The 26466-nt window shown below is 38.7% G+C and overlaps 1 protein-coding gene across 1 annotated transcript in view; it reads right to left on the bottom strand.

Moving 5' to 3' along the window:
* The window catches only part of LOC306846037 (BAH and coiled-coil domain-containing protein 1-like), a gene marked incomplete at its 5' end in the record, with an annotated part of 84591 nt that overhangs the window by 44842 nt on the left and 13283 nt on the right, over positions 1-26466 (bottom strand). The gene's annotated exons all lie outside the window — the stretch shown is intronic.

Raw genomic sequence — 26466 nt, 5'->3', positions numbered from 1 at the left:
CAGCACACACACATACATAATATAGTTTAGCCCTGGGACATCAGAGATACGTCAAGTCATCACTGGACAGATATCTCATCTCACAGATGAATGCACACCCTATCTTTCTCTCCTTTCTTTCACTCTCTCCTGTGAATTCCCTTCCCAATTGTTCCTCCCCCTTTCTCCATTACTCTCTTCTCTTTTTTTGTCGTTCACTCTCACGGCCTCACTCTCACCCTGAACCCTACTCTCTTTTTCTCTTTATTTCAGTCAGCAGCTTTCTCCACTGTGGTATCTTCTTCTGTCCTGCTGGAATTTTCCACCATCCTCCAGTCTCATTCTCACACGCTCTGAATATGAAGAATCCAAAAAAACAATCAGCTGCATTTTGACCTCAGAGTTACAGCATCAGTTTGACACCCTCCAGAACGTCTCCATGTTTTTCTCCGCGGGTCTAAAGAATGTGCAAAAACACATTCTCAACCACTGATTTGGAGAGACTATTAGCATGATGAGATCCTCACAAGCCTGACCTAAGCAAGCTAAAACTTTATACAGAATTTACAGCCTTAATAAATCAACATTTTAACCTTTGACTCTACAGCTTCAGTCTGGCATCGTAAATCCTGTAGACTTGGCCTTAGACTGCATCATAATTACGAAAGGACATTTTATGGTGACTACAAAATGTAGTGAGTCCTTTCTGAGCTCTCACTATGACCCTGTTCGGCTCTATTCATGAAAGCTGCTAGAATTATATCAACCCTTGCATTTGCCAGCTAGACAAAGATGAGTAATTGCCCAGTCAGAGCAACACCCCTGTAACTGCTTGATGGACTATTATTCACTTCAGACAGACAGAGAGAAAGACACATAGATGAAACATGGTTTTAATTGTACTCCCAGTTTTCAACTTGTAGATCTCTTGACTTTTATATTCTGAAGTTGTAGTATTGGATACATATGCCACATGGGGATGCTGGAGCAAATCCCAACATATCAGGCCAAAGGCAGGAAAACACTGAATTGATGTGAATGCCAGTCTAATCTTGTCTTTGTGGACCAGATTTTGCAAATTGTCAAAAGTATTGCAATCGTTTCATTTTAACCTTCATTCCATGATAGTGTACATTACACAAAGGGGAAGTCGTGGCCTAATGGTTAGAGAGTCGGACTCGTAATCCAAAGGTTGCGGGTTTGAGTCTCAGGCCGGCAGGGATTGTAGGTGGGGGGAGTGAATGTACAGCGCTCTCTCCACCCTCAATACCACGACTGAGTTGCCCTTGAGCAAGGCACCGAACCCCCAACTGCTGCCCGGGCACCACGGCATAAATGGCTGCCCACTGCTCCGGGTGTGTGTTCACGGTGTGTGTGTGTGTTCACTGCTGTGTGTGTGCACGTTGGATGGGTTAAATGCAGAGCACGAATTCTGAGTATGGGTCAGTATGTCACTTCACTTCACAACAGAAACAGTGACCACCACAGTGAACTGTACAATTATTTGTAGCCTTACTAAAAATGTTCAATACACCAAGTTGATGAGCTAATTTTTTAATAATATACAGCCAAACACACAAAACCGAACAGACGAGGCTCCAAACAAAACACATGAACAGTGCAAGTCTGATGTTAACAGAACACAGACGTCTCACTCTGACTCCACGCAACAGAGCAAAACAAGGCCACTCCAATGTCAAAGGCAATCAAGTGTGATCACAGAAGAACAAAGGACAAAAACACTAATGTACACTTTGCAGTTTATCCCATGACAGATAAGCATCCAGGAAACTGGAGGTGGAGGGAATGGAAGTGGCCTTCTTAGGAACTAACAGGAGGAGTATTGTAATTACAAACTTTAGACAGCCACCCACTCTCTGTCCTGCCCTTCACAGTATCCAACTAGACAAATGCTGGGCGTACCAAGACACTGGGAAGATTAAAGACAGGGCAGAGCCTTTTCCACACCCCATGCCCCACTCATTCACATTAATTGCATAATCCTAAATCAGCATAACCCCACCTGTTGTTTGATTAATTGGTCTGGACAAACTGTAGTCAGAACAAACACTCAGCCACACATTCAAAATGCTAATTTGGAACGTAATGCAAATTTCCTATTCAGGAAAAAGCTACTGAGCTGATGGGTAGAGGTGTAAACACACAACCAGGGGTGGATGCCAATGAAAGCAAGCTCTGGAGTGGAACACAGACCAGGGGTTTATTTAGCAGGTTATTAAAAGCAAGACGAGGCTCTGCTCAACTAAGCCAACACTCGTAATGTACCTTTTTTTCTGACCCGACACTGTTTACATCTTAGGTTATGCCAGTCTGGTGTTACCTTGGAAGCTTAAGAAATATCCAGGTCATGTGCATCATAATCGGTGTCGATCCGTGACAGCAAAAATTAATCCTATTATATCATTTTATATAAAAAAATCCCATTATGTCTGAAAAGCAAGGATGGACTGCCGACACAGGAATAAGCGAATCCTTGAATCCCCAAGAACCACACATACACCCACAGGCTTGTAATAACCAGCGGGGTTCTGGCGCATCCTTTGTGTACACACTGGAACTCATGTGCCGCCACATTGGATGCCATGGCCCTGCCACCCGTTACCAGAGGCAGGAAGATTCATTCAGCTCCTAGTCAGCTCAGAGGGAGGTGTCTGATGGTGCTGTTGTCATGGGGATGGCAAGAACGGGAAAGATGAGTGAGAACAGCATGGCCTCATCCAAACCAGACGCTCTGTGGGCTGAGCTGGTCTGGGGTGTTGGTAACTTGCTCTTTTACACTGATCTGATGAAAGTTGAGCAGTTTGTCTTCTATTGGTGGAGTGAAGCCTTAGAGGGCAATAACTGATCGTAGGCCTGTGTCAAAGGCGGTAAGTAACACTTAGACATGACATCGTCAGTTTGGACTCACTGCTTGGATTGCTCATATTAACCATGGACTCATACCACATCACTGTTGAAAGCAGAGCCACACACACTTTTCAAACTTGAATTATTGCTTATCCCTCTGTAGAGTCTAGAAGTGGTTAAAACATGAACATGCAGGTTGTAGATCAAATAATGGAATAACTAACAAGTGAAGACTAAATTATGTATAAATAGTCTAATCAGCCCTCCGGTAGTAAATGAAAGTGCCTAATGAAGAAGTAAGGGTCCTAAAGAAACAGCTGCCCTGGTACAGTAACCACTGCGTTCCATGCAAACCTCACACGACAGGCTACAGTGGTCGGAATAGAAGCAAAAAAGTATTTTAGCAGTGGGGAAACAGTCTGACTTTGACTTACCCAGTAAAAACATCCCGTAAGAGTCACTTGAGTCCTCTGTTCTTTATCGTTTATAGAAAACAGATGTTATATGTAGAGTTCAAGAAAGCAGAACCTCAGACTCTCAAAGAGTCTCGGCACCTCGTACGATCCTCGTGTACCGACAGCTAACACCACGAGCGCTCCTCCAAACTCCCTAGCCTCGGACAGACTGGGGCGCACGATTGGTGACTCAGAAAACACTTCCTCGCTGTAAAAAAGGAGCAGGAATTTCAAATGGCTACTAAACTGGGGGAATTTCCTTATAAGAGTCAATGCCATCTTGAAAACATTAAAAGAATTGGTAGCCAAACATTCCTATTGGTTTGTAGACAACTGGGATGGCGCTCCTGTTTCACAATGCTGGAGGGACGTGTAGAGCGGGAAGTGGAGGGACCCTCAGGGGCCAATCTGTGTGTGAGTTGGTGAGTGGGTGAGCATGTAAATTGGAAGGGGCCAGTCAGGCAGTGGTCCCAGTCTGACCAGTACCAAAGTGAGTCAAGCTGGAGTGATTCCAGGACACATGTGGGAAGAGGAGGAAAGCACGTGAAAAAAGAGAGAGGAGGGATCGGTTGCACATGCTTCCGACACTCCACACTCAGTGCGGTCTTGTCAGCTGAGTATAGATGCGGTCCGTCCGTGGGTGTTGACGAATGGAGAGAGAGAGAGAGAGAGAGAGAGAGAAGGGTGTTTGCTTAGAAAAGAGTAGGATAAAGTGAAAAAGTGACAAAACGATAAGGGCAGAGGAAGTGGTGAATTCGAGGCTGTGTGTGTGTGTGAGGTGGCAGCCAGTGTTTGCACAGTGGCTTGGTGGTTAGCCACGAAACTCAAAATCAAAGAGGGTGGTGTGACAAGTATTTCTTGTCCAAGATTTCTTGTCTAATGTAAACTGAACTGACACATAGCTTCAACCAAAACTAATGAGACTTTTGAACCCTGATTGTTTACTTTCATTGAGCCAACAAGTTGGGGATAAATCAAACTAAATCTCAGTGAGTCAACAAAAGTCTCAATGTGGGTTGAAAACGCATATAAGGACATGTCCTGGCAAGTTTGACTTCACTGATGCTCAACACAATTGGTTATCATGCATTAAGTTTTAATATGCAGAAGCAGAAATACAACTCAAGAGCTATAGTGGTAGCGAGGATTTCCAATAAGTATGGATTTTGGATTGTCTGCAAATATGAAATTGAATATAGTGCACAATCATTAACATTCTTTTATAATGCTTTCATGGTATGGAAAACAGCTGTGTAAATCAAAATGTTCCTGTTGTTTTTAATGGAAAATGTCAGGTTTGTCATAGGGAGTGAGTAAATACTGAACTTTCATTTTTAAGAGAACTAAGCTTTAATGATCAGGGATGGTTTGAGCTTGTAGAAGGGAGACTAAATAGCCACCAGCTAACCTCATATGAACTGAGTGTGAAAGAAATGAAATATAAAATAAAACAGTATTGATAAAGACATTGTATGAACATGTGTGTTAATACCTGCTGTGTCAAACTCACACTAGGGTGCACTGGGGTTCAGTTTAAAAAGGTCTATTTGCACATGGATCGCTCATTGATGGGGCTCGAATCTCAGGCAAACAGGCTAATGGATGGCTGTCTGGATGTCAAGCTCTGCAGAGGACACGTTTTATGGGAATGGTAAATAACAGGGCTGGAATGAGCAGTGCCATGGCAGGAATTCTACCCTCTCTCAAACAATGATAGCTTTCAAGAACAGCATAGGTTTTCTGTGCTGGGATTGTGTGTGTAAAGTCAGTCTATTTGGATCAATCTACAGTTGCAGTGGCATTTCAATCTGATACATTCTCAAAAATGAAATGTAGGCAGTCCATACTGTTTTATATCAGCCATAGCACAAGGCTTAGAAGATTTTCAGTACAACAGCACAACAGTAATATATTGTTATTGCAATAATAATAGAAAGTGTGAACATCTAAATTTAAAAGTTTTTTTTGGGGGGGGGGGGGGGGGGGGGGGGGGGGTTGCAGGATGCTGATTCATGCTTTGTTACCATGGTGACTAAAGTGTTCCAAATTTGGAAATTCATCAGCAGAATAGAGGAGAAAGTTAATCCTGGTCGATTTTTTTCTCTCTCTCTCACTTGCACACCCAAGTGCACTCAGACACAGGGACAGTTCAAATTGCAATTCAAAAGGTTTCAATGACTGTAAGTTTGAAAGAGATTTCAAAACTTCATTTTGCAAGTAAACAAATCAACATAATAAACAAAATGATGCTACTGTATCCTCTTTTTTGGCATTTATTATAAACAATTATTTTGATAATTAACTACACAGTGACTGCATTTACATTTACACCAGAAAACCACTGCTAGATATAGCTACATGCTGTGTTACAGTGTTGTATTCTTAACCCCAGCATACATGCAGTAAGCTGCTCTCGCCACACTTTTCAGTTACTTTAATTATCCCACAAACATGCATACTTTTCAAAAACCTGTCAGAACTCTTGTTTATGCATTTACACAATTACATGAGCCATGTTATCTATCAGAAACCCAGATGTGTTTTACTACCTTCTCTGAATCCCTTAAACAGCGTAAGAAAAATGTTTACATGATGTCTCCTAATGAATCAAGTGCAAGCAAACAAAATTATTGTCAGTAAGGTGACATTAAGCCTGTAACCACTTTCAAAGAGTGATTTGTTCGATTGATTTAGTTTGATTACTTGTGAGTTTGTGAGCCCTAGCTCAGCTAGCAAAGACTCAAAAGAACAATGTCTGGTCTGTTTATTATAACACTGCTGAAAAATTTCAAACACTGTATTGTATGACTTTGGAAATATTGTAAGAGTTGCATGGACTACTTTTATGGTACTTTACATCCTTTTTGGGGCTTGATATATGAGCAATCACAAGCAAGTAAATAACTCCTCTAATGCTTGGTATGGAAGGAAGAACAAGACATACATGCTTTGATGGTATGAAGATGAATACATTTTCAGATGAACTATGCTTTTAAATTCTACTTAACTGCTAAGACACAGCAGCCATTGGCCATAATATGTATAGAATCAGCCAACTAAACCCATGTCAGTTCACTCTCAGCCTCCCGAAAGCTTTACTACATACATCACCTCACAGGAGCCGAGATTCACGCCAGATTCCTGCCATTTGGCGCAGAGAGGAGTGGACTCCCGCTACACACTGTTTTCTCTCCAAACACCTCATGTTGCTCTTTCATCCCACTCTCACTTTATTAAATTCCACTCTTCTCCACCAGCTAGCATCCTGTCTACACTTAGAGAGAGAAACATAGCGCAACAAAACTAGAATGATCCTATTATTATCAATGGAGCTGTCTACACAAATAGCACAAACTCTCTGAAGACATATTCTGATATAACTAGTTTTGCCTGGGGAGGTTAGAATTTAATAATTTCTATATCAAATATGCCTGTGCATATATGTTATCACAGCCATCTGGATGCTAATAACTGTAATCCAAACAGTTCGAATTACAGAGTTTAAGTATTAGAGTATTAGAGTTTAACTTGAAAATTCCAGCATCAAATAATTTTTCTATCCTCACTGAAAATGCTGTGTGAAGTGACAAAATCACAGCCAGTCAGATGATATCTGATGTTTAATGTGCTGCTATGAACAGCTGATGGTTTTACTGTGAGCTAAAAAGATAGAAACCAAGCTATAGCCAAAATTGTGCTTGTCATGTCACGACTGGGTAGGACAAAAACTTGCTTTGGACTTGATGTTACTTTGTCTTTTTTCTCTTATTCACACCGTTGTACTAAAGCATATGAAATATACCGGCTCAGAAAATATTCTAATGGGGAGATGTAAAGATAGTTTTTCTTTGTGCCTCTCAGCTCTCAAAATTTTTCACCTAGACCTGATTTCAGAATTCTGAGTCTTTTTCAGTGACACAAAATTTAGATTGTGTTCCGCCTCATCCACCACTTTCTCAAACTCTCACACACATATAAAAAGCCTCCCACAGCTGCGTCAGCCCATCTCCCTACAATCCAATCTGCTCCCCTTTCCCATGATGCTTCCCATTGGCACAATGGAGAGAAAATCCGATTTCTTCCCCCACAGGGCCTGTGTAGTGGTGCTGATATGGAAAATAATTTCAGAGAGCTGCTCAGACCCAGAAAGCTTATTTCATGCTCTTTGACTAATGAGACATACTCGTTTTCACTACTGGACTCAGATGACAGCATATTAGACACTGATACGCATTAAAAATGTTAGAAGTACAGGTACTCCAGTATGAATTTAATAAATAAATAAATATCTAACACTACAGTCAGTCTTCAGTATACTGATACACGGTTTGTTATAAGAGAATCTAAATAGGTGGCAGAAAATATTTGGCATGTCTCAAAATCTTGTATCTGTGCATTTGGTCTTGCATTGTATATACAGTTTAATACTGTGTAATTCGTTAATATAAAACAAAAATACTAATAAAAAGAGAAAAAACAAATACTGCTTGTAATTTATTTCTTTATTATTAAACCAATTAAAATTGATACTTGCATAGTTGCTTTGGCTGCACTATCAAAAAGAGTCTTGTATGGTGGCCCAGTAGTACACAACACAATGAAATGTCCACAACACAACGGAAACAAGCCGTAACACAATGCAATAAGCACAACACAACAGAAACAAGCCGCAACACAGCGAAATTATCACAACACAATGAAATTAGTCCTATGCGTTATGTTGTGGCAATTTAATTGAGTTTTCGAGTGTGTTGTGCTCTACTGGGCCACTGTAGTCTTGAGATTTTGGTACATTTCGGAAGTATTACTGGATAAAGAACTGCATACTATTTAGGGGAAGGGAAGGGAAGTGGTGTGTGGCCAAGTATGGTGACCTATACTCGGAATTTGTGCTCTGCATTTAACCCATCCAAGTGTACACACAGTAGTGAACACACACCCGGAGCAGTGGGCATTTAGTATGACAGACATTGTTTTTTTTTAGTTGATCAGCTATATTTTCTGAACCTCAGATGTTCTTCACATGATCTGAGTCATTGTGTGCTGTGTGAAGTCTTGTACAGCGTTTTCAGTTGGATAGTTGTGTTGTTGTTAAACCACACACAATGTTTAAACGTGGGGTATGTAATATTTACAGCTAGTGGTTGAAATGGGTACTGCAGTCCAAATTCGAAATATTGGAGAATGTTGTTTCTCCCGTCCCCTCCTCCTCAGACTCGACATTCACGCAGGTTGCCAGATTGAAGACACGCAATAGGAACAAACACTATTGACAACGGATAGCGATGAGCCTGCATACTTTAAATCGAAGAACTGATTTATCTGCATTTTAATATGCCTCTCGTCAAAGAGCTGTTTGAGATGGATGCCAAGGTTTTCTGGGTCGGGTAGAATTTGTGATCTCTAACTCAGCCATCTGACTTTGATGGCTTCCATTCGCTGTGTTTTCCAACAGCTGGCAACCTGGGGTGTAAAAATACTATTAGGTAAATGTTCAGTGTGTAGAATCATGAAGATAGTGATGGTGGTGATGGCGCAGTGGATAAGACACATGCCTTTGGTGTGAGAGACCCGGGTTCGAATCCACTGTGAGACACCAATGTGTCCCTGAGCAAGACACTTAACCCCTAGTTGCTCCAGAGGCGTGCGACCTCTGACATATATAGCAATTGTAAGTCGCTTTGGATAAAAGCGTCAGCTAAATGAATAAATGTAAATGTAAAGATAAAAACAAAAACAGACATTCCGACACAGAACATACAATTCAGAGTCAAGTAACTGGCAGAAGCACTATTTTTCAAAGAAAAAACTTGACTTAAACTTAGCATGTTTCCTAAATATCTGCAAACATATTATGGTATTTATAATGCTTTAGCATAGTCAAAAAACTACAGCACCTTTTGTTTACCCGCAATGGATTGACAGGTAAATACACAGTCCTTTACTGTGGTCTGGGGTGTTTTGGTTGATTGGATTGCCTAAGCAGATATTAATACCAGGCGTAAATGGGATCTTATAGACTCTACTTCATGGAAATTCAATGGAATATCCTTGCTTTAATACATACAACCAAATCAAATGACAAGTCACAGTTAGCAGAGATATTAGAGACTTCATGGAATTGTTCAAAACAAGATGAAAACTATCCCAGAGCAAGGTGTCAAGTGCCATAATCCTTTGTTAAAGACCTTCATGCTCACCCTGAACAACCATAGCTCTGGTGGACAGAGTTGAACAGTGTAAACTGCTGTCAGGTGTGTTTCTCACTGGCATGACTGAAGCTGGAAGCACAGCAGTAGGGCAGTGTAGGAGGTGTGGGTTCTCAGTTGGGGCTCCAAGAACACAGAGATCTATGTGTCTCTGATCCATTGTTAAGAGCTGCCATCTGTTTGAACTAAGCTGGACTTGAGTCATCGCATTCAATACTGACAGAGCTCCCATATCCAGCCACTTATTCCACCCAAACGGGACTTCACATGACTAGTATGGGAAAAAGTACGGGGAATTTTAACGGATCTGGTTTGTTTCGGCTGCTGTTGCTCAATCCGTTGGTTTCTCATTGCATGCGGGGGTGAGAATGAATGTCATGTTTAGAAGGCCAGAGTCGCTAGAGTCGAGGTACAGCAACTGAGTGGGAGGCCCACAGAAATACTGTTGCTGGTTTTACTCCTGAATTGAGTTTAATTGAAAAAATAGACTATTAAGTGTAATGTCCAGATTGCATACTTATTTCTCTTCCAATTAACTGACCACATGATCCGAATGTGTGCAAGAAAATTGAGTTGTGTGTGTAACTCAAGTCTTTGACTACATACACTGACGCCACTCTGGAGGCTGTTAAAGTGTGCGAGTGTGTTTTAAGAGGGCTTCAAACCCATGGCCCACACATTTACCCTTGCCACATCAAAGGTCCCCCTGCTGTCGGAAACTGGGTGGTCTTTTTCAGCTGTGCGACCAATAAGCTCAAGAAAACAGGTAACCATGGACAACCAGACGGTTTGCAATGCTGTGCATACGTAACTCAGTTGGATTAAGCTAGACTGAGTGGGTAAATCTCACAAATCATGTCTGGGTCATGTTTTTCCCCAAAACAACAAAAAAAATTAAAATCAATGCTAAAATCAAATGAAGATCATTAAGATTTTTAAGATGCGTTTACATTATGAGATTATTTCCATGCCAATTAAACACATTTTCTCATCAAATACTCATTAGTGTATTGCCAAAAAATTCTAATTATTGTTACCGCAACTCTGTGTTCTAACCACTCAATAAATCTCTTCCATTCAAATTAAAGTCTGGATTAAAACTTCTAACCTCAATAAGCAGCATGGTTTTGGTCATTACTTGGTTTCTACTTCTGCTGAGTCATGGAAAATCTCATTGGTCCAAAATCACACTCCATTAATAAAGACCTGGATAGATCCAAAATGTTCAGTGGTGAGGGACTGAAGTAAGCCAATTTTAAAATTGTTGAAGCACAAATGTCACTAAATTTTGACAACATCAATATATCGCTGAAACAAGTCTTAAAGGGACAGTTGACGCAAAAAGGAAAATTCTGTCATAATTTACTTACCCAGTAAGCCATTAATTTCCATAGTATAGAAAAACTAGTATAGTCAGCGGCTACCAGCAACTGTTTGGTTACCAACATTCTTCAAAATACCTTTCTTTGTGTTCAGCAGAATTAAGAAATTCATACAGGTTTGGACCGAGGGTAAATGATGACAGAAATTTCATTTTTGGGTGAACTATCAATTTAAGACTGCACAAAAATTCACATCTCAAAACTTTCTGGCTTAATTTTTTAAGCAAAATATGCTTTCCTATATATTCTATATTCCTTTTGATATTGAGGGCGACATAAGATCAAGACATGTGACTGGCTTTCATGTGATTAACCTTGAGCGTACAAAAGGCCACATAAACACAGCTCCAGTCACTTTAGTTTTAGTAAGGATCTCCAGAGAGGCTGTTGTATGGATAATGTATGATTCATAGAGCAGCACTATATAAATCTACTCTACACTACTCTTGTGAGCTCTTCCGTCTTCAAGGTTGATTTACTCTTCGATGTCTTTATGTTTCCTCTTTTCACTTCTTCCATGTGTCTTTTTCTTCCACAACTCCATTGCTCAGTTTTCCTTTGCTCTACACCGTTCCTTTGTTACTGTCTATATCTCCCATTCCTGTCCTCCCCTCTTACCTCCCGTCTCCTCCTCATTCTTATCACCCTTCAACTTTTAAAGTCCTTTTCCTATACAAATGCCTCTCTCTCGTTGTCTTTGGCCCCGCTGGCTCGTTCATCAGTTTGCGAGAGGCTTGGTACGCTGTGTTGTTGTATCCACATAAATCAGAGTCCCAGTACGACAAAGAACTGTAACGTCCTGCTTTAGTTTGTCCTCCTACACTTCACTTATAGTCAAGGTTTCTTGCAAGGTCTATAATACCTAGAGAGCTATCCGTTAGCATTCCCATTCATCTCAATGGATGGTGCAGGACCCATGAAAGTATGTCACCTGCATTTTGCCATCTTTGCTAATGGGATTGCTAATGTCACAGGTGAAACATCTACTTTAATGTAATTAAATAAGGAATTGTTTCATAACAATACATTTCTGAGATGACTGTCAAAAAAGAAATGGCTTTTCGGCTGCATGATTGTGTATTTATGACATCTACAAGCAGGGGCTAACTGTGATTGCTAACCAGGCAAACACTGAGCCCTTGACTTCTTGCACCAGAAACAATAATTTTTTAATTTTATATGATCGATTTCCACATTCTTTTTTATTCTGAAGCATTTTGAAAGATTTTAGAAGATGTTAGAATTCCATGTTTGTAAAACTAGGTTGTATTCCTTCACGAACATATATGACTTAACGCACCCGCCTTTATCTTTTCTCTTCTATCTATTGTCTTGTGGCTAACTAAAGGTCAATCAGCTCACTAAACATCAGCTGCATTTGCCAGAACCTGCATTAAACTTGAGTTATGCTGCTAATGGACAGATGCTAGTCATTCATGGAATGCCATTCCAGAGTCTGTTAAACATCTGCCCGAATGGGGCCTTCAATGGAGGATGAGCAACTTTAGGAGTGTTTCCTGCAATTTGTAGAAGAGATAGAAGGTCATGGCAGCTAGAGGAGGGCTCTCTATGAAGAGAGACATAAAACAGTGCTGCTTGTAAAAACTGCTCTAATGCTTTTGGTCAAGCCTGTGTGAAATGAAAAGGAAAGAATCTGGTACAAAACAGGCCCATTGTTGAGATGTTTTGCTCTGGAGGGGTACACTAGGAGGGTGCGGTAAAGATAAAATCACGTAATTTAAAGTAAACTCAATTACAAGGTTGGATAAAATTCAGAATTGAATAACTAGTTCCTTTTCAATTCACAAGTTTTTGAATTTTAATTGAATTTATCACATTGCATTACTTAAGTACTTTCTTGTCTTGACAAGTTGCCAGATTTCTACTGTGACGTCAGCGCACAGTCCTAGCATAGCCTCACGCTGCGTGTCTTGTGTGATCTTTTCAGCTATTTGTATTGTATGTTTGTACAGAGTTTCTTTTTGAGAATGAACAGGTTTCTAGCCAATGTCTTATGAGACAGTGAGAAAGCAAAACACAGATGCTGTACATCTGGACTCTGTGCTTGAGGACAGAGGTTGCTACTGCAATCAAAGCATCAAGATTTAAAAGACAACTCACAAACACACTTTCCCTCAACAAGCAGTGATGTAGTGTCACATTCTGTTGGGTAGCCTAAGAACTGAGTTGAGTCAACAATCAAATGCAGTATTTGTTCCCTCGTGAGTCTTATTCATTTCAGCAGAATGGTTCATCCATTTATCCATTTTTCAAACAACTTATTCTACACAGGAAGAGCACAGGAAGCCCAATGTCACAGTCCCCAGGCAGAAATCAATTCATTTAGTTACCAAGTCATTGTGTCAGGGCTTCAACATACCTTTAAACATATGGGTTTGAGTGCCGCTTTGACCGTCTCATGAACAACATTGCATGCACACTCATGGCCAGTGTTGGGGTAACTCAGGCCTGAATTGGCTAATCGGGAGCACTGGGAGGATTCCTGGTGGGCCGGTCTGCTTTTTTGGCCCAGTGTGTTGTCATGCCACTGGGGTTGAAATATGGATGCTGTCCCTAGACTGCCTGCACTCATAGCAGCCCCGATCTTTTTATTTCTCACAGCCCATATTACTATTTCCACTAGACCATATCAATAACAAATTCTCAATTGATAATTAGTGAAGTCGCCGTTTAAGGGAAGGCTTTAAGTCCAAGCGTGATCCTCTGCTGGCTCCTCCCGCTTCACAGCGAGCAGGACTCGTGCTAACGGTAATTCCCTTCAACGTCTGCTTTTTGATTTCGTTTGGGCGAATTGTACAGTACAAATATTTGGTACAGTACAAATATTTGGAGCGTCCCTTATTTTCTTGAAGAATAAACACTTATTTTCTTAAAGAATACAAGAATAAACACTATTTTCTTAAAGAATAAAAGATAAAGAATCACAATTGTCCTTTATTTTCTATTTTTTCTGACGTTAACAGACAACCCTAATGATGACGTAATTATCTTTTGACTCCCCTGACAGCGGCACCTTGCTCAAAAACAAAAAAACTAACTAAAAAGTTAGTTGTTGGAGACAAGATAAGAAATAAGAAGAGTTGGATATAAGAAAAGAATAATAGAAAGCGCAAAGGCGGTACTGAAAAGGGAAAAAGCCAGTACAAAAAAAACAAAACAAAGTGGGACGGTCTAAGGCATGAAACTCCAGGGCTGAAAATTAGTCCCCTGGGGTAACTCATTACAAGTAATGTGAGTTATGTAATCTGATTACTTTTTTTCAAGTAACTAGTAAAGTAACACATTCTCCGGTCCTTGAGGTGCAGAGGCACTGCCTTCAGTCGAACACTGATTAATTTCACTTTTGGTGTGAAAGACCTGTTACAGTTGCTAAAAATATAACCTTTTATATTTCTTGTTATTAAAAACAAATAAGCAAGCCCAACCAAGGTGACAGAAAGTAATGTAACATAACGTAACATAAAAATTACTTTAAAAAGTAACTTCCCCCAACACAGCACACGGTAGGGTGATTTCACCATTTACCACAATAATTAACCTGTATAATGTGATAGTTTTGAATGTCATGATATATGAAATGTTTTAATTTGGAGTACATTTTAAATCATGTTACATTACATTTATTCATTTAGCTGACGCTTTTATCCAAAGCGACTTACAATTGCTATATATGTCAGAGGTCGCACGCCTCTGGAGCAACTAGGGGTTAAGTGTCTTGCTCAGGGACACATTGGTGTCTCACAGTGGATTCGAACCCGGGTCTCTCACACCAAAGGCATGTGTCTTATCCACTGCGCCATCACCACTCCACCATCAAGATTGTTGTAATCTTGTCATGCTTTAAAGAAGTACACTTATTTTGTTATCTAACACACTAAAGCACATGTAAAGTACTTTTTTATTTTACCCTTTAACAATATTTTTAAGTAATTATGAAATCACAAAGATGTAAAAACATTATATTAACTTGTAAAACTGACTTGTCCCTTTGCAAATTAAAGACTGATGTACAAGCTCTCTCCAGAAAACATTATTTCTTTAATTCTCTTACCCAGTCCCTAAAAACACAACTTTTCCAGATGATTTCTCACAGAGCTGGCACCATTTATCTTAAATGAAGCTCAGTATCCCTTCACAGGCATTACAGTAAATGCAGAGCTTTGAAGGTGTGGCTTAGCATGTATTAGCTGAGTCTCTTTTACATGGAGGCTTTATTCCCATAAAACATGTCAGCTGGCCTGGCTGAGTGTTGACAGAGGGGTTGGAAGGAAGGCAAGAGTACTGGTGTGGATCTTGGGAATATCAGATGGAGATCAGAATGAGCGGTGAGGGGGATGTAGAATTTCTACAAGCTTTCTCACGCAGCAAAGCAGAACAACATGTTTCAACAGCCTTTCATGTCTAGTCAGAAGAGTCTGTGGAGCGGCAGGATGAGTGTTCAGGGTAATATAAGGCTACTGAGCAGAACTAGACCGTCTAAGATGTACTGACATGAAAAAAAAGCAGCAAATGTGACAAGAGAACTCAAATGGTAGATAGACGCCTCCACTAAATCACGCAGGCCAAACCAAGAGCTACTGGTTATGTATAATTCATATAACATATAGTTCTGGCTCTGGGTGTTGACTGATCAAAACACAGGTACAGTCCTGCTGAAATACATTTGTGTGCTAAGTGTGTGTGGTTCAGATATAAAAAAAAATCTAAAAAAGCAGAAAGTTTTGTATGAGGGGTAGGGGTAGGGTTAGGGTAAGGGGGTAAAAAATACAGTTTTTACAGTATACATAAAACATGGAAACCCAGTGCATGTGTGTGTGTGTCTGTGTGTGAAAGAGAGAGAGAGAGAGAGAGAGAGAGAATAAGAACTTACAGATTGTTATATAATGGGGCGTTTTAGGTTTAATATTCATAATCACACACTAGCATTCCAAGAACTAAAATTGTTAGCACAGAACCTTGACAGGGATTATATCTACTGGTGTAAGGATTTAACTTCAATTTTCTTAATAAAATACAGTTTTAATGAACATTTTTATAGTTTGGGAGTCTTACCAAAAGAGCAGTGAACAAATAAAAAGGAGAGAATGAAGCTGTACATGAACATGTACTTTCTAGGCCAATACAAATTCAGTTTATTTCAGTTGTTAATTTTCACTTAATACAGCAGTTCTTTTTCTGCAGTCTGTGGCAATATATGGGAGAGAAACGTCAGAGGCAAGCGTTTTGTCTGTCACCCCCATTTTTCCTTCTTAATCGGTGAGTGTGAAAGATCTCTGACAGAAGAGAGCAAGATTTCAGCAAAAGCAGTTGGTAGATTTGGTGTCACACTCCAAAATCAAAAGTTATTCTGAGTCGCCAAGTGAGATGCCGCCTTTAAACTGCACATACACAGCGTCTTTATAAAGCTGGTGTATATCATTTACAGAGAGCACAGCCACATACACACAGAAGATTTCCATAAAGCCCTGAAACACTTTCATAAAATCGCCACAATACTGTGAATGATAACAGTGCTGCATTATAAGCCAAAGAAAAAAATTATTCTTTTAAGCCCATCAGTCAGCAGGGTTTCAGACTAAGAATGACTAGGCAGCCGCTGGATCCTAAAATTAAACATGTAGAAGTTAACTGATTGTTTTAGGGCCGTCAATTATTTAGTGTGAGCTAATAATGCTAATACTACTACTAATACTAATGTGTACTTAGACCAGCAATTTAATACAACAATTAAAAAAAATCACACACAGACACAATGCAAGAGCATGTTTTGTGAGTCAACTGGCCAAGCAGGCTGTATGGATTGCTACAGACTCAATGATAGACTTAGGGTGTGTGTGGTCACATTTAACATTGCTTGCCAAAATTTAGCAGGTGAAATCCAGTTATTTCAATAGGAATCTGCACAATCAGGAGATTGAAAAATCGTCTCTAAAATTTGGATACACAATTGACACTTTTACTGAAATCTCACTAATGTGACCATACATTTATGATTAATTATTAACAAACAAAAAAAAAACATATTGACGTTTTGTCTATTTAACTTAGCTGCTAGAAGAAAGTCTTTGAATAATCTTTAAATGGGAGCTTACACTGCAAATATTCATTTGATTAACTAATAGCAATATTATGTTAAAAATTGAATTGCATTATTTTAAAACAACTAACTTTCAGTTATGAATTTATGCTTTGTCACCCATTGTACACATTTATTTCTACAGTTCTTCTGTATAGTCAGTTCAACCTTAAAATTGAGCCTAAACAAGCTTAAAAATATTTCTAAAATATTGTATCCACTAGAACACCATGTATTACAACAACAAAGTCTGTTATGAATTTGTGTCCTTAACCATATACAGTCATCTTAACGTGTCAGTATTTATACTTAAAGTCAGTGTTATATGATTGAAAATGATTCATAGTTGAGTGAGTGAGTCAGTTGTTCCACTAATTCAAAGTGACCAGTCATTGGAAAATGACTCATTTAAAAGAAAAGGCTCATAAGAGTCATTCTTTTGTGAAATAGACATTGAAGCATTATTTGTTGTTGTGCACAATATGCACAAAATAAAGATACTAAATAGCAAGACAGGGAAAAACTGTTTTAATTGGCGCTGTCAAGCGATTAATCGCGATTAATCGCATCCAAAATAAAACTTTTTGTTTACATAATATATGTGTGTGTACTGTGTATATTTATTATGTAATAGACACACATGCATGTATATATTTAAGAAAAATGGGAGAGCAGCAGAGATGTAGTTATGTTTATATATGATATAATTTATATGAATATAAATATACTGTATACATGTAAATATTTTCAAAATATATGCTGTATGTGTGTGTCTTTATATATACATCATAAATATATACAGTACACACACATACAGTATATTATGTAAACAAAAACTTTTATTTTGGATGCAATTAATCGTTTGAGAGCACTAGTTTTAATTAGCTAACTCGTTCTCAGACAATTAATTTCATAAAATTCATATTCACCTTTGAATTTCCTTTTACGTTTTCCGATTTGCCACCAAATGATAATTGGATTTTTAAGTATAGTCACCAAGTTTTATTTATTTAGTTAGTTTTATTTATTTTTTTGTCACTGTTGCAGCCCTGACTGGGGACTGTGGATTGCAAGATCACAAAATGCTGTTTGACCATTACATACACACACACACGTGCCACATACTGTAAAGGCACACTGATTTACACAGCACATGACGCACCCTCTCCCCAGATGGAGCGTGCTGGAACGGCCGCCCGGCCCGCCGGGAAACCATGAGTTGGCGGGGTGTTCTGGCACGCTCATAAAATCACTCACAGTTATAGCAGTGTTTCAGAGCAGCACGTCTTCAAACACACACACGCTGTCACATAAAAACAACCGTTACATGTTCAGGTGAGAGACACAGATGTCACATACTGCCAACACATGCAACTCACCTTCATGCATTATATTTGCATTTATTAATGTGCCAGATATTTTTATCCAAAGCACGATACAGTGTATTCGAGTGCATGCATTTTTTATCAGTATTTGTGATTCCCTGGGAAATCAAACTTGTGACCTTGGTATTGCAAGCTAACAGGGACTAGTTTTTGGGGTGGCATGGTGACAGCATAATGGTGTTGCTATACTGTTTATATTGAGGGTGATAAAATTCCTAGGGCTCATCAACAATCAGGATGGTCCACAGTCCCTGAGAGAGAGTTTTAGTCAGTTGCTCCTTCGCTTACCATTTGTTGTAGGGCTGGGCGATAAATCGATTTTATCGATTAACTCGAATGTGTAGTTTACATCGATTTGTTTGAATGAAAATCGGTTTTCTTTTTAACATCCGCCGACGCTCCCCTCTGAGCTCCAGTAGTTCCGAATGAGCTCAGCCCTCCCCACGCGTGTTTGCTATATAGGGTTTGGCCGATAGACGATGTCGTCGTCCATCGCAGATGGCTGATAGACATCATGATGTTAAAGGCCTAACTTTACGAACATGCAGCCTTTCAAAGTATACTCCATTTGAAGTTGTTGCCGGCCGGTGCACGCGCTCTAGAAAGCTTCAACCATGTTCAGTGTCTGCTCTATATTTCCCCGTTAAGTCATGACTAATAAATATTTTTTAACTCTTTTAAAGCAAAGCTGAGCTGTTTCTCATACCCTCTCGCACACAAGCGCTTCTCAATGTGAGCGTCTGTTGTTGCAGTCTCAGCTATTTTGATGTCCGTCTCTTTTCAATTGTGAAACAACAGCCATGAACATGTGGAAAAACTGATTACTGTTAAATAACTTCAGTGCGTCCCTATGCTCGTGATCCCATTTGCGACTGAAAACTATTGCGTGCGACTATGAACAAATATTTAGGAGCACCAGTGGACTGACCCGATGAGCATATTTGTGTTTGTGCTGAGGGAGCTTTAACTGTATCTAACGTACTTACGTGTTTTTGCAGCGTTGAGTAATGTATCACATAAAAGAAGCGTAGACAGTGCACAATGAATCTCTTATTTACACAGTGTAAGAAGCTTCGGTGATTATAATAGAGTTTGGTGAGATCGCGATGAACTAAGATGAGGGCCAGCTTTTAATGATTATTAAGGGAGTTTGCAAATGTGATATTGATTTAATACAACAGTTCATTAAACAAGAAGTTAGTATTAAATGACTCATATTGTCTGACTACAACAATATTGCCTTATTTTGCTCTATTTCATCAACGAAAATAGTTTCAAACAAAGTCCCAGCGCATCTCCATTCAAACACAGTGGTGTTTCGTTTATGAATGAACTGCGTATTTAAACGAATCTAGTGAGTCAATGATTCAATTACCCATTCATTAGGACAGTCACGTACTTCATTCCTGAATGAATCAGCGTTCGAACGAGTCAATTAAATGAATGATTCAGTGATAAAATCAGTGACGTACCGCCACCTACTGGTGGTTTTAGTTTAATTTTTAAGTATCTTTTCTGTTATTTAAAATTTACCCCCGGTTTCACAGACAAGGCTTAAGATTAGTCCCAGACTAAAATGTAATTCTGAGTTGTTTCAACTGAAATAAACTTGCACTGATTGATCTTAAAACATATCAGTGCCTTTGTTTTGTCTCAAGATGCACACCAGTAATGTTCTTTTCTAAGGCATGTTAATAAAAAGTACTTAAATGTCCTAATTGAACTATGGCCTAATCCTGGTTTAATCTAAGCTCTGTCTGTGAAACCGGGCCTTAATATTTCTACATTCAAAACTGTATATTTAAAACATTAACCTCAACATGAATTTATCAATTTAATTGCACTTATGCAACCTCTGAGCCTCATTAAACATCTGAAAATACACCTACAAGCCGCTTGTGTTCTTCTGCGTCACCTCTGTAGTACAAATTTATTCCTTAAATACTGATTTCATTTGATTGGCATCTTATTCTACCTCTTATTCTACTTGTTTTTATTCTGTTGTTTTAATTAGAAATGATAAAAAGCTTATTAATATTTTTTTTTTAATTTGACATAAAATATAACATACTTTTAATAAAGTTAGAAAAATGCCATTACAAAGGTAAAAAGTAAATTCCCTGTAAATCACTTTAAGGAGTCAAATATCACCTCGTAATGGGAAGGTTATTTTTTTATCAGAATTTTTGATTATTGATTTGACGCGCTCCTAAAAAGAAAAGGAAGCGTAGAGCCCTGATTGTATATAAAATTGCGGACATCAGGGATTACGCCTGGCATTGAAACTGCTTTTGAATGCACAATCGTTTTTTAGTTTTACTTTCGAGATTCGCGATCACATGTACTGTTTATACTATGGAGCGGCAGTACTTACCACACATTTTACAAGATCAGATGTTTGTCAGTGGTCCTGAGGATCTGCAAACCATTTGTCATCGCCAAAACAGTCACTGATATTTAATGCTGTTGAATGTTTTGTTTACACTTTATCAGAACTACCTCCTATCTACGGAATAGCAAGATGTTAAAACTTGTGTTTAAAGAAAACTTATCAAAAAGGGTCACATCATTTTATGTTATGTTACGTTATGTTAAGTTACATATTCACTTTTTACTATGGCAGGGCCTGCCATCTTGTCTTTTTGGCTTGTTGTTTCTGATTGCACTTTAACCACAAGAGGGAAATCCAGATTAAATCCCAGAAGGGAAATCAAAGCAAAATGAAGTTAAAACTTGTTTTGAACAATTTCTTTGTCATCGGCAGATTGATTTTAAGTAGGGGGGGAAAAAACGATTTAAATCGGAAATCGGATTTTTTTCTTAGGCCATATCGCCCAGCCCTAATTTGTTGATCTTTCCATCAATTTTTATGCCTTGAAGATGTACTTTGTTTGGTTTAACTGGCATCGAAGGTTCCATGAAGAACCTTTAACATTCATGGAATCTTTCCATTTGCACAAAAGGTTCTTTATAGTGGAAAATAGTTCTTTAGATTATTAAAATTATTTTTACTTTAAAAGGGGCTCTTTTAAGAACTGTTCAACTGAAAAGTATTATTTTAATACATTATTCCACTGTTGCACAGGTTTGCATTATAATAGTTATTTACATTCAGTTTAAACTATCCATTGTATAATGTTATGAATGTTTTACGTTCATACAAGTCTTTTTATCTTATCGTTTGGTTGGCATCAATCAAGCTCTTAATAAAAGAAAAATAATGAGATGAAGGGCTTTTAATGGATTTTCCAAAATGGTCATTAGTACTGTCACGAATCCAGTTCGCGGTCTTTTGTCCGACTGCCACAAGAAGTCGCCTCTCCATCATATTGACTCTCACACCTCACATTACACTGAACTGCATTTCCCATCATCCATTGCACTGATTGCACATACACAGCTGATTGCACTAAGTACACCCAGTCTCAATGGGCTGTCTCAATCACATGCTTATTCACGCCTGAGAATTATCACACAATCACACACCCAACTTAAACCATGGACTTCCTCTTCCTCTCTGCCGAGTATTGTATTTATCACTCTCCTAGTGGTAGCTGCTTTACCAAGCCAGTCTGTGTTTGTTTAGTTCCAGTACTGTCTAGCATTTATCGCTCTCCTAGTGATAGCTACATTACGGAGCCCTTCTGTGTTTTCTAAGTCTTAGTTTAGTTTAGTTTAGTTTATTTTGTTTATAGCCTCGTTTCCTGATTCCTGCCCGGGTATCTTGGATTAACCCTTGTCTCGCCGTTCGGACTCTGCTCATACTTCGTTTGGATTATTGCTCAGGTTATCGGACTACCCCTCTTCTCAAGCCCTCTGGATATTGTTCGCCGATCATAGACCCACGCTTGCCCTAGGATTACTCTGTGTCTTGCCTATGCCATAATTGTTTGATGTTGTTCGACCCTGCCTGTGTTGATGACCACGTCTCTAAATAAAAGTCTTGCAAATGGATCCGTACGTCTCACGTTTCGTCGGCTCCGTAACAAGTACATGGTTATTCCAGAAATAAGAAATAAAAGTTAAGTAAACATTTACATAAACACAAGAAGTACAGCTCAGGGTCCAATCCATCCCAGGTCAGATTTTTTATGAAATTGAATGCAGTATCCAGTTCATTACTTTAACTGTCCGCCTATAGAGACACGATTCAACTAAAAGGCAGAATATAAATGAAAGTAACTGCGGCCATGTTGTAAACTGATGATAAAGAATTGAAGGACTTCATACGAGTGTTCATTAGGAGGCCATCTGTTCAGTGGCAGTATAAGTGTGTCTCGCTGAAGAACACTGACTGAGATCTATGTGTGTGTGTGTGTGTGTGTGTGTGTGTGTGTATATATGGACACACTTGCATGCCAGTAAGCTCTTGCTTCCAAACACATCCCACCTGTCAATGTGACTGTCAGTATCTGCTGAAACATATATGCATATACACATTTACATTTCTACAACAGCACCAAACCTGTCGGGGGACCACAGCCTATAGACATTTCACCCTGTAAGATAAAAGGCCTAAGCAGCTAGCAGCTCAGACAATGGGGCCCTCTGTAGCAGAACACCAACACTAGTTACTACTTAGGTCACACTTTAATTTGTAGACCAATTTATCACTATTAGCTACAACTTTTGCCTCAATAAATTCCTAATTTGCTGCTTATTAATAGTTAGTAAGGTATTGTTAAGTTATTGGTAGGAGTAGGGATGTAAAATATGGTCATGCAGAATATGTGCTTTATAAGTACTAATAACCAGCCAATATGCTAGTAATATGCATGTTAATAAGCAACTAGTTAATGATGAGAATTGGTCGCTAAACTAAAGTTTTACCTTCATTTCATTATGTTGTCTTGTGCCTTTAATAAAAATTCAATATATTTCAGTTCCATACGAATTTGTATGCATTGGCAATATTGCATGTTAGGAGTCAGGCCAACATTGCTTTGTTGACTTTGACCCATGTTAAGCTGTGATGCTCTTGGGGAGATGTAGCTTCAGATCTGGCATGTGTCATATTTTGAAACATTTTTTTTAGATGTTTAACCACTTGACCAAGACTGATGGAATTCTTTCCACAATAATCACACCATGTTGCCACAGAGTACTGTGAACTCACTGCAGCAACAGAGGCCCTGGCGTAACCTGGGGTTAAGTGTCTCGCTCAAGGACACAGTGGTGGTCGCTCATGGCTTGCTTCTCACAAGAAATTTGTTTCACCGTATTTATCGAATAAGGCAGGCAATTCCAGAATGCATTGTGACAGGCTCAGTAAAAATGTTCATGCCGTTGAGAGCAATGTCGGCTAAATAAATGTATTTAATAACTAAAAATATTTTATCTAATATCTGGGTGCTTGTTAAATGCAACACATTAACATCTCAGTTGCAATCCAACAAAAGTTGCATACTGTTTGTGTGGTGCAGGGAGCTGCTGCATATCTAAAGTGATCCAAATCAAGCCGCATTCAAGTTACCCTATCCGATTTTTCCTCCCATGTGGCACAGATCGGATATGACCCATGAACATGTTAGCAGGGGAAAAAAGCACATGGATTATGATATTCTCAGTTTGGATTCATGCCTCTTTCAAATGTCAAAATAAGTCAGATACGTGCATTTGTGTCTGCCATTTAAGCGGACAGATGGGATATTCCCCTGTCAATGCGAGTCGTACGTCATTTAAAAAATGATGGTGCTGACTAACGTCAGTTCAGGTGGATGCTTTTCTGTAGTTTTGCCAAGTCTACAGTTTTCTTGTGGAATTGGGCTAATTTTGCCACAGATTATTTTTTTGTCCAAGGGTTAAAGCAACCTCCCCCCTCCTTCCACAATGTGACATCGCCCGCCGGCAAGTTTTGGGCTGATTTGCATTTGATCACAAAGACCCACCCTCCTTAGTTACTGCTGCTATGTCCGACAAACCATGGCGCTCTCACACTTGATGTTTTCACATAGTGAAAAATACATCACAGAGCAAAGAGTAAACTGACAATGCACCGACGAACAAGACAGAGCAGGTTATTTCTGGTATAAAACAAAGTCCTAGCTTTCTAATTTTGTCATTTTTTAGGAAATTCACACAATAAATGCCAACACAATAAAAATAATTTTGTGTCTCTTTAATATGAAACATCATGAAAGAAGTACTGCCTCAGTGGCACGTGAAACAATTATCTTTTCACATTTACTTAAAGCATAAAATAAACATGAATGAATATCAGAACATATTTTATTTCAACCGTGAGAAGATGTCAATACACACTATTTTTGAAGTTCAAGTCTATTGATGTTAATCTACTCTCCTGTCTGATTTGTTTGTCGGACAAAATGGCAGATTCAGCATTATGATTGGTCAGATCGCCTGTCAGTCAAGATCCCTGCGATGGGTCAATTGGGCTGTTTTTATTTCGCAGACCTGGCAACCCTGTTTATGGGTCAGTACATCTACCTAGAGTTGTTTCACCAAGTGTACAATGTAAATGCAGATTTCGGATATGAGTCACTTTTAAAAGATGATGTAAGCTGGTCATAAAAAAAGGGTTTGGTCAACAAATCAGAATTGAAATCAAATCAAGACCTGCAGTGTAAATGCGGCCTCAATCACTTATGATGTTCCATGGTTCCATCAGTTAGGATGCTAACTTTTGATTAAATTCAACTAAGATTTTCCAAAAGTACAAACGCTCTTGATAAGATTTACTAAGATTTGGAACGGAGCCATGTAATGACCTCTGTAAAAGGCCCAGGACTAGATCCTGTGATCTCTCCGTAAAGCCAATGATTGCAGGTAATACACTGATTTTACTATGCTTTACTGGTTAGGTACTAATTCACATTATAGTTACAGCCTTCCTATAAATGTAGAGACATGCAATTTCTGCAAGGAACAAGTACACTGTGTAACTACTGATCACTTAAATTTGATGGAATATCATAAAGTTTCACAAGGTGAATCAGCAGCATGTCTCAAATGATAAACTCACCCAGACAGAATATGAAGACTCTGCACTTATTTTGTATTTTGCAGGAGAAAATGTGGTATGGATTTAGAAAAACTATGCTAAATGGACATAAAAGTACTAAAAAATTATAACTAATAATTTTTACAAAACAGGTCGAACTTAATAGTAAAAAAAATAATAATATATATATATATATATATATAAAATAATCTAAAATAATGCTAATATAAAGCATAAAATAATCATATAATAACAATAATAATATATTAAAATATACAGATCTATATAAAATGCACTTATAATTATGTATGTATTATTAAATGTACTTATTTCTTACAATAAATTTGGTAGTAGGGTTAAAATGTTAATCATGACAAAATTATTTACTATAATTTTTGATAAAATAAAATAAAATTGATGCTGTCAGTTTTTGTGCGTCTTAATCTTAAATTAAAAAATTTGATTTTTTTTAATAGGCAAACTTGATACAATGAGAGCTACTAAACTCTATATATTCAGAACTCTCTTCTCTGCTATGAAGTTGTCTGTATTTATTTTCAGTATTTCAGTGTCTTCTAAATAGTTTGCATAAAATGCCACATAATTAATTAAATGTCTTTTATTGTGTAATAATCTACCACAGATAAATCCACCCCTAAACGGCAAATAAAAACAAAACCAACTGTGACTTATCGCTTGTTTTCCATGTCAGTCACTTGGATCTTTCTGTCTAAATGGGTGGTTCTTTGCCAGAATAAGCTGCAATAAGGACCAGACCTTTACCATTCAGTCAAAGGTCTGGCTACACGAGACTAAGTGCAACAGCAAGCTGAAAAGTAAGTGAGGAGATGAAACAGCCTGTAAAAGAACAAAACACTGCACACACACCCATCTTTACAAAGGAATGGCTAGAGGCTCTCAGCCACTTGAGCAGCTACTGACACACCCCCAGAGAAAGAGGAAGACACATCAGAGCATCAGGAAGCCTGTAATCATAGCCTGACCTCTCTGCAATTATCACCATCTCGCAGGAAACAGCACGCTGTCCTGCAACTAATACATAACTTGCGACTCACAGCCAAGCAACACATAAACACAAGCAGACCAAAAGCAAGTGTCTGTCCCTCCCA

This window comes from Barbus barbus (assembly GCF_936440315.1).
Source record: "Barbus barbus genome assembly, chromosome: 3".
Classification (NCBI taxonomy): domain Eukaryota; kingdom Metazoa; phylum Chordata; class Actinopteri; order Cypriniformes; family Cyprinidae; genus Barbus; species Barbus barbus.
Note: the sequence above shows the minus strand (reverse complement) of the source record. Positions and strands in the feature narration are given on the sequence as shown.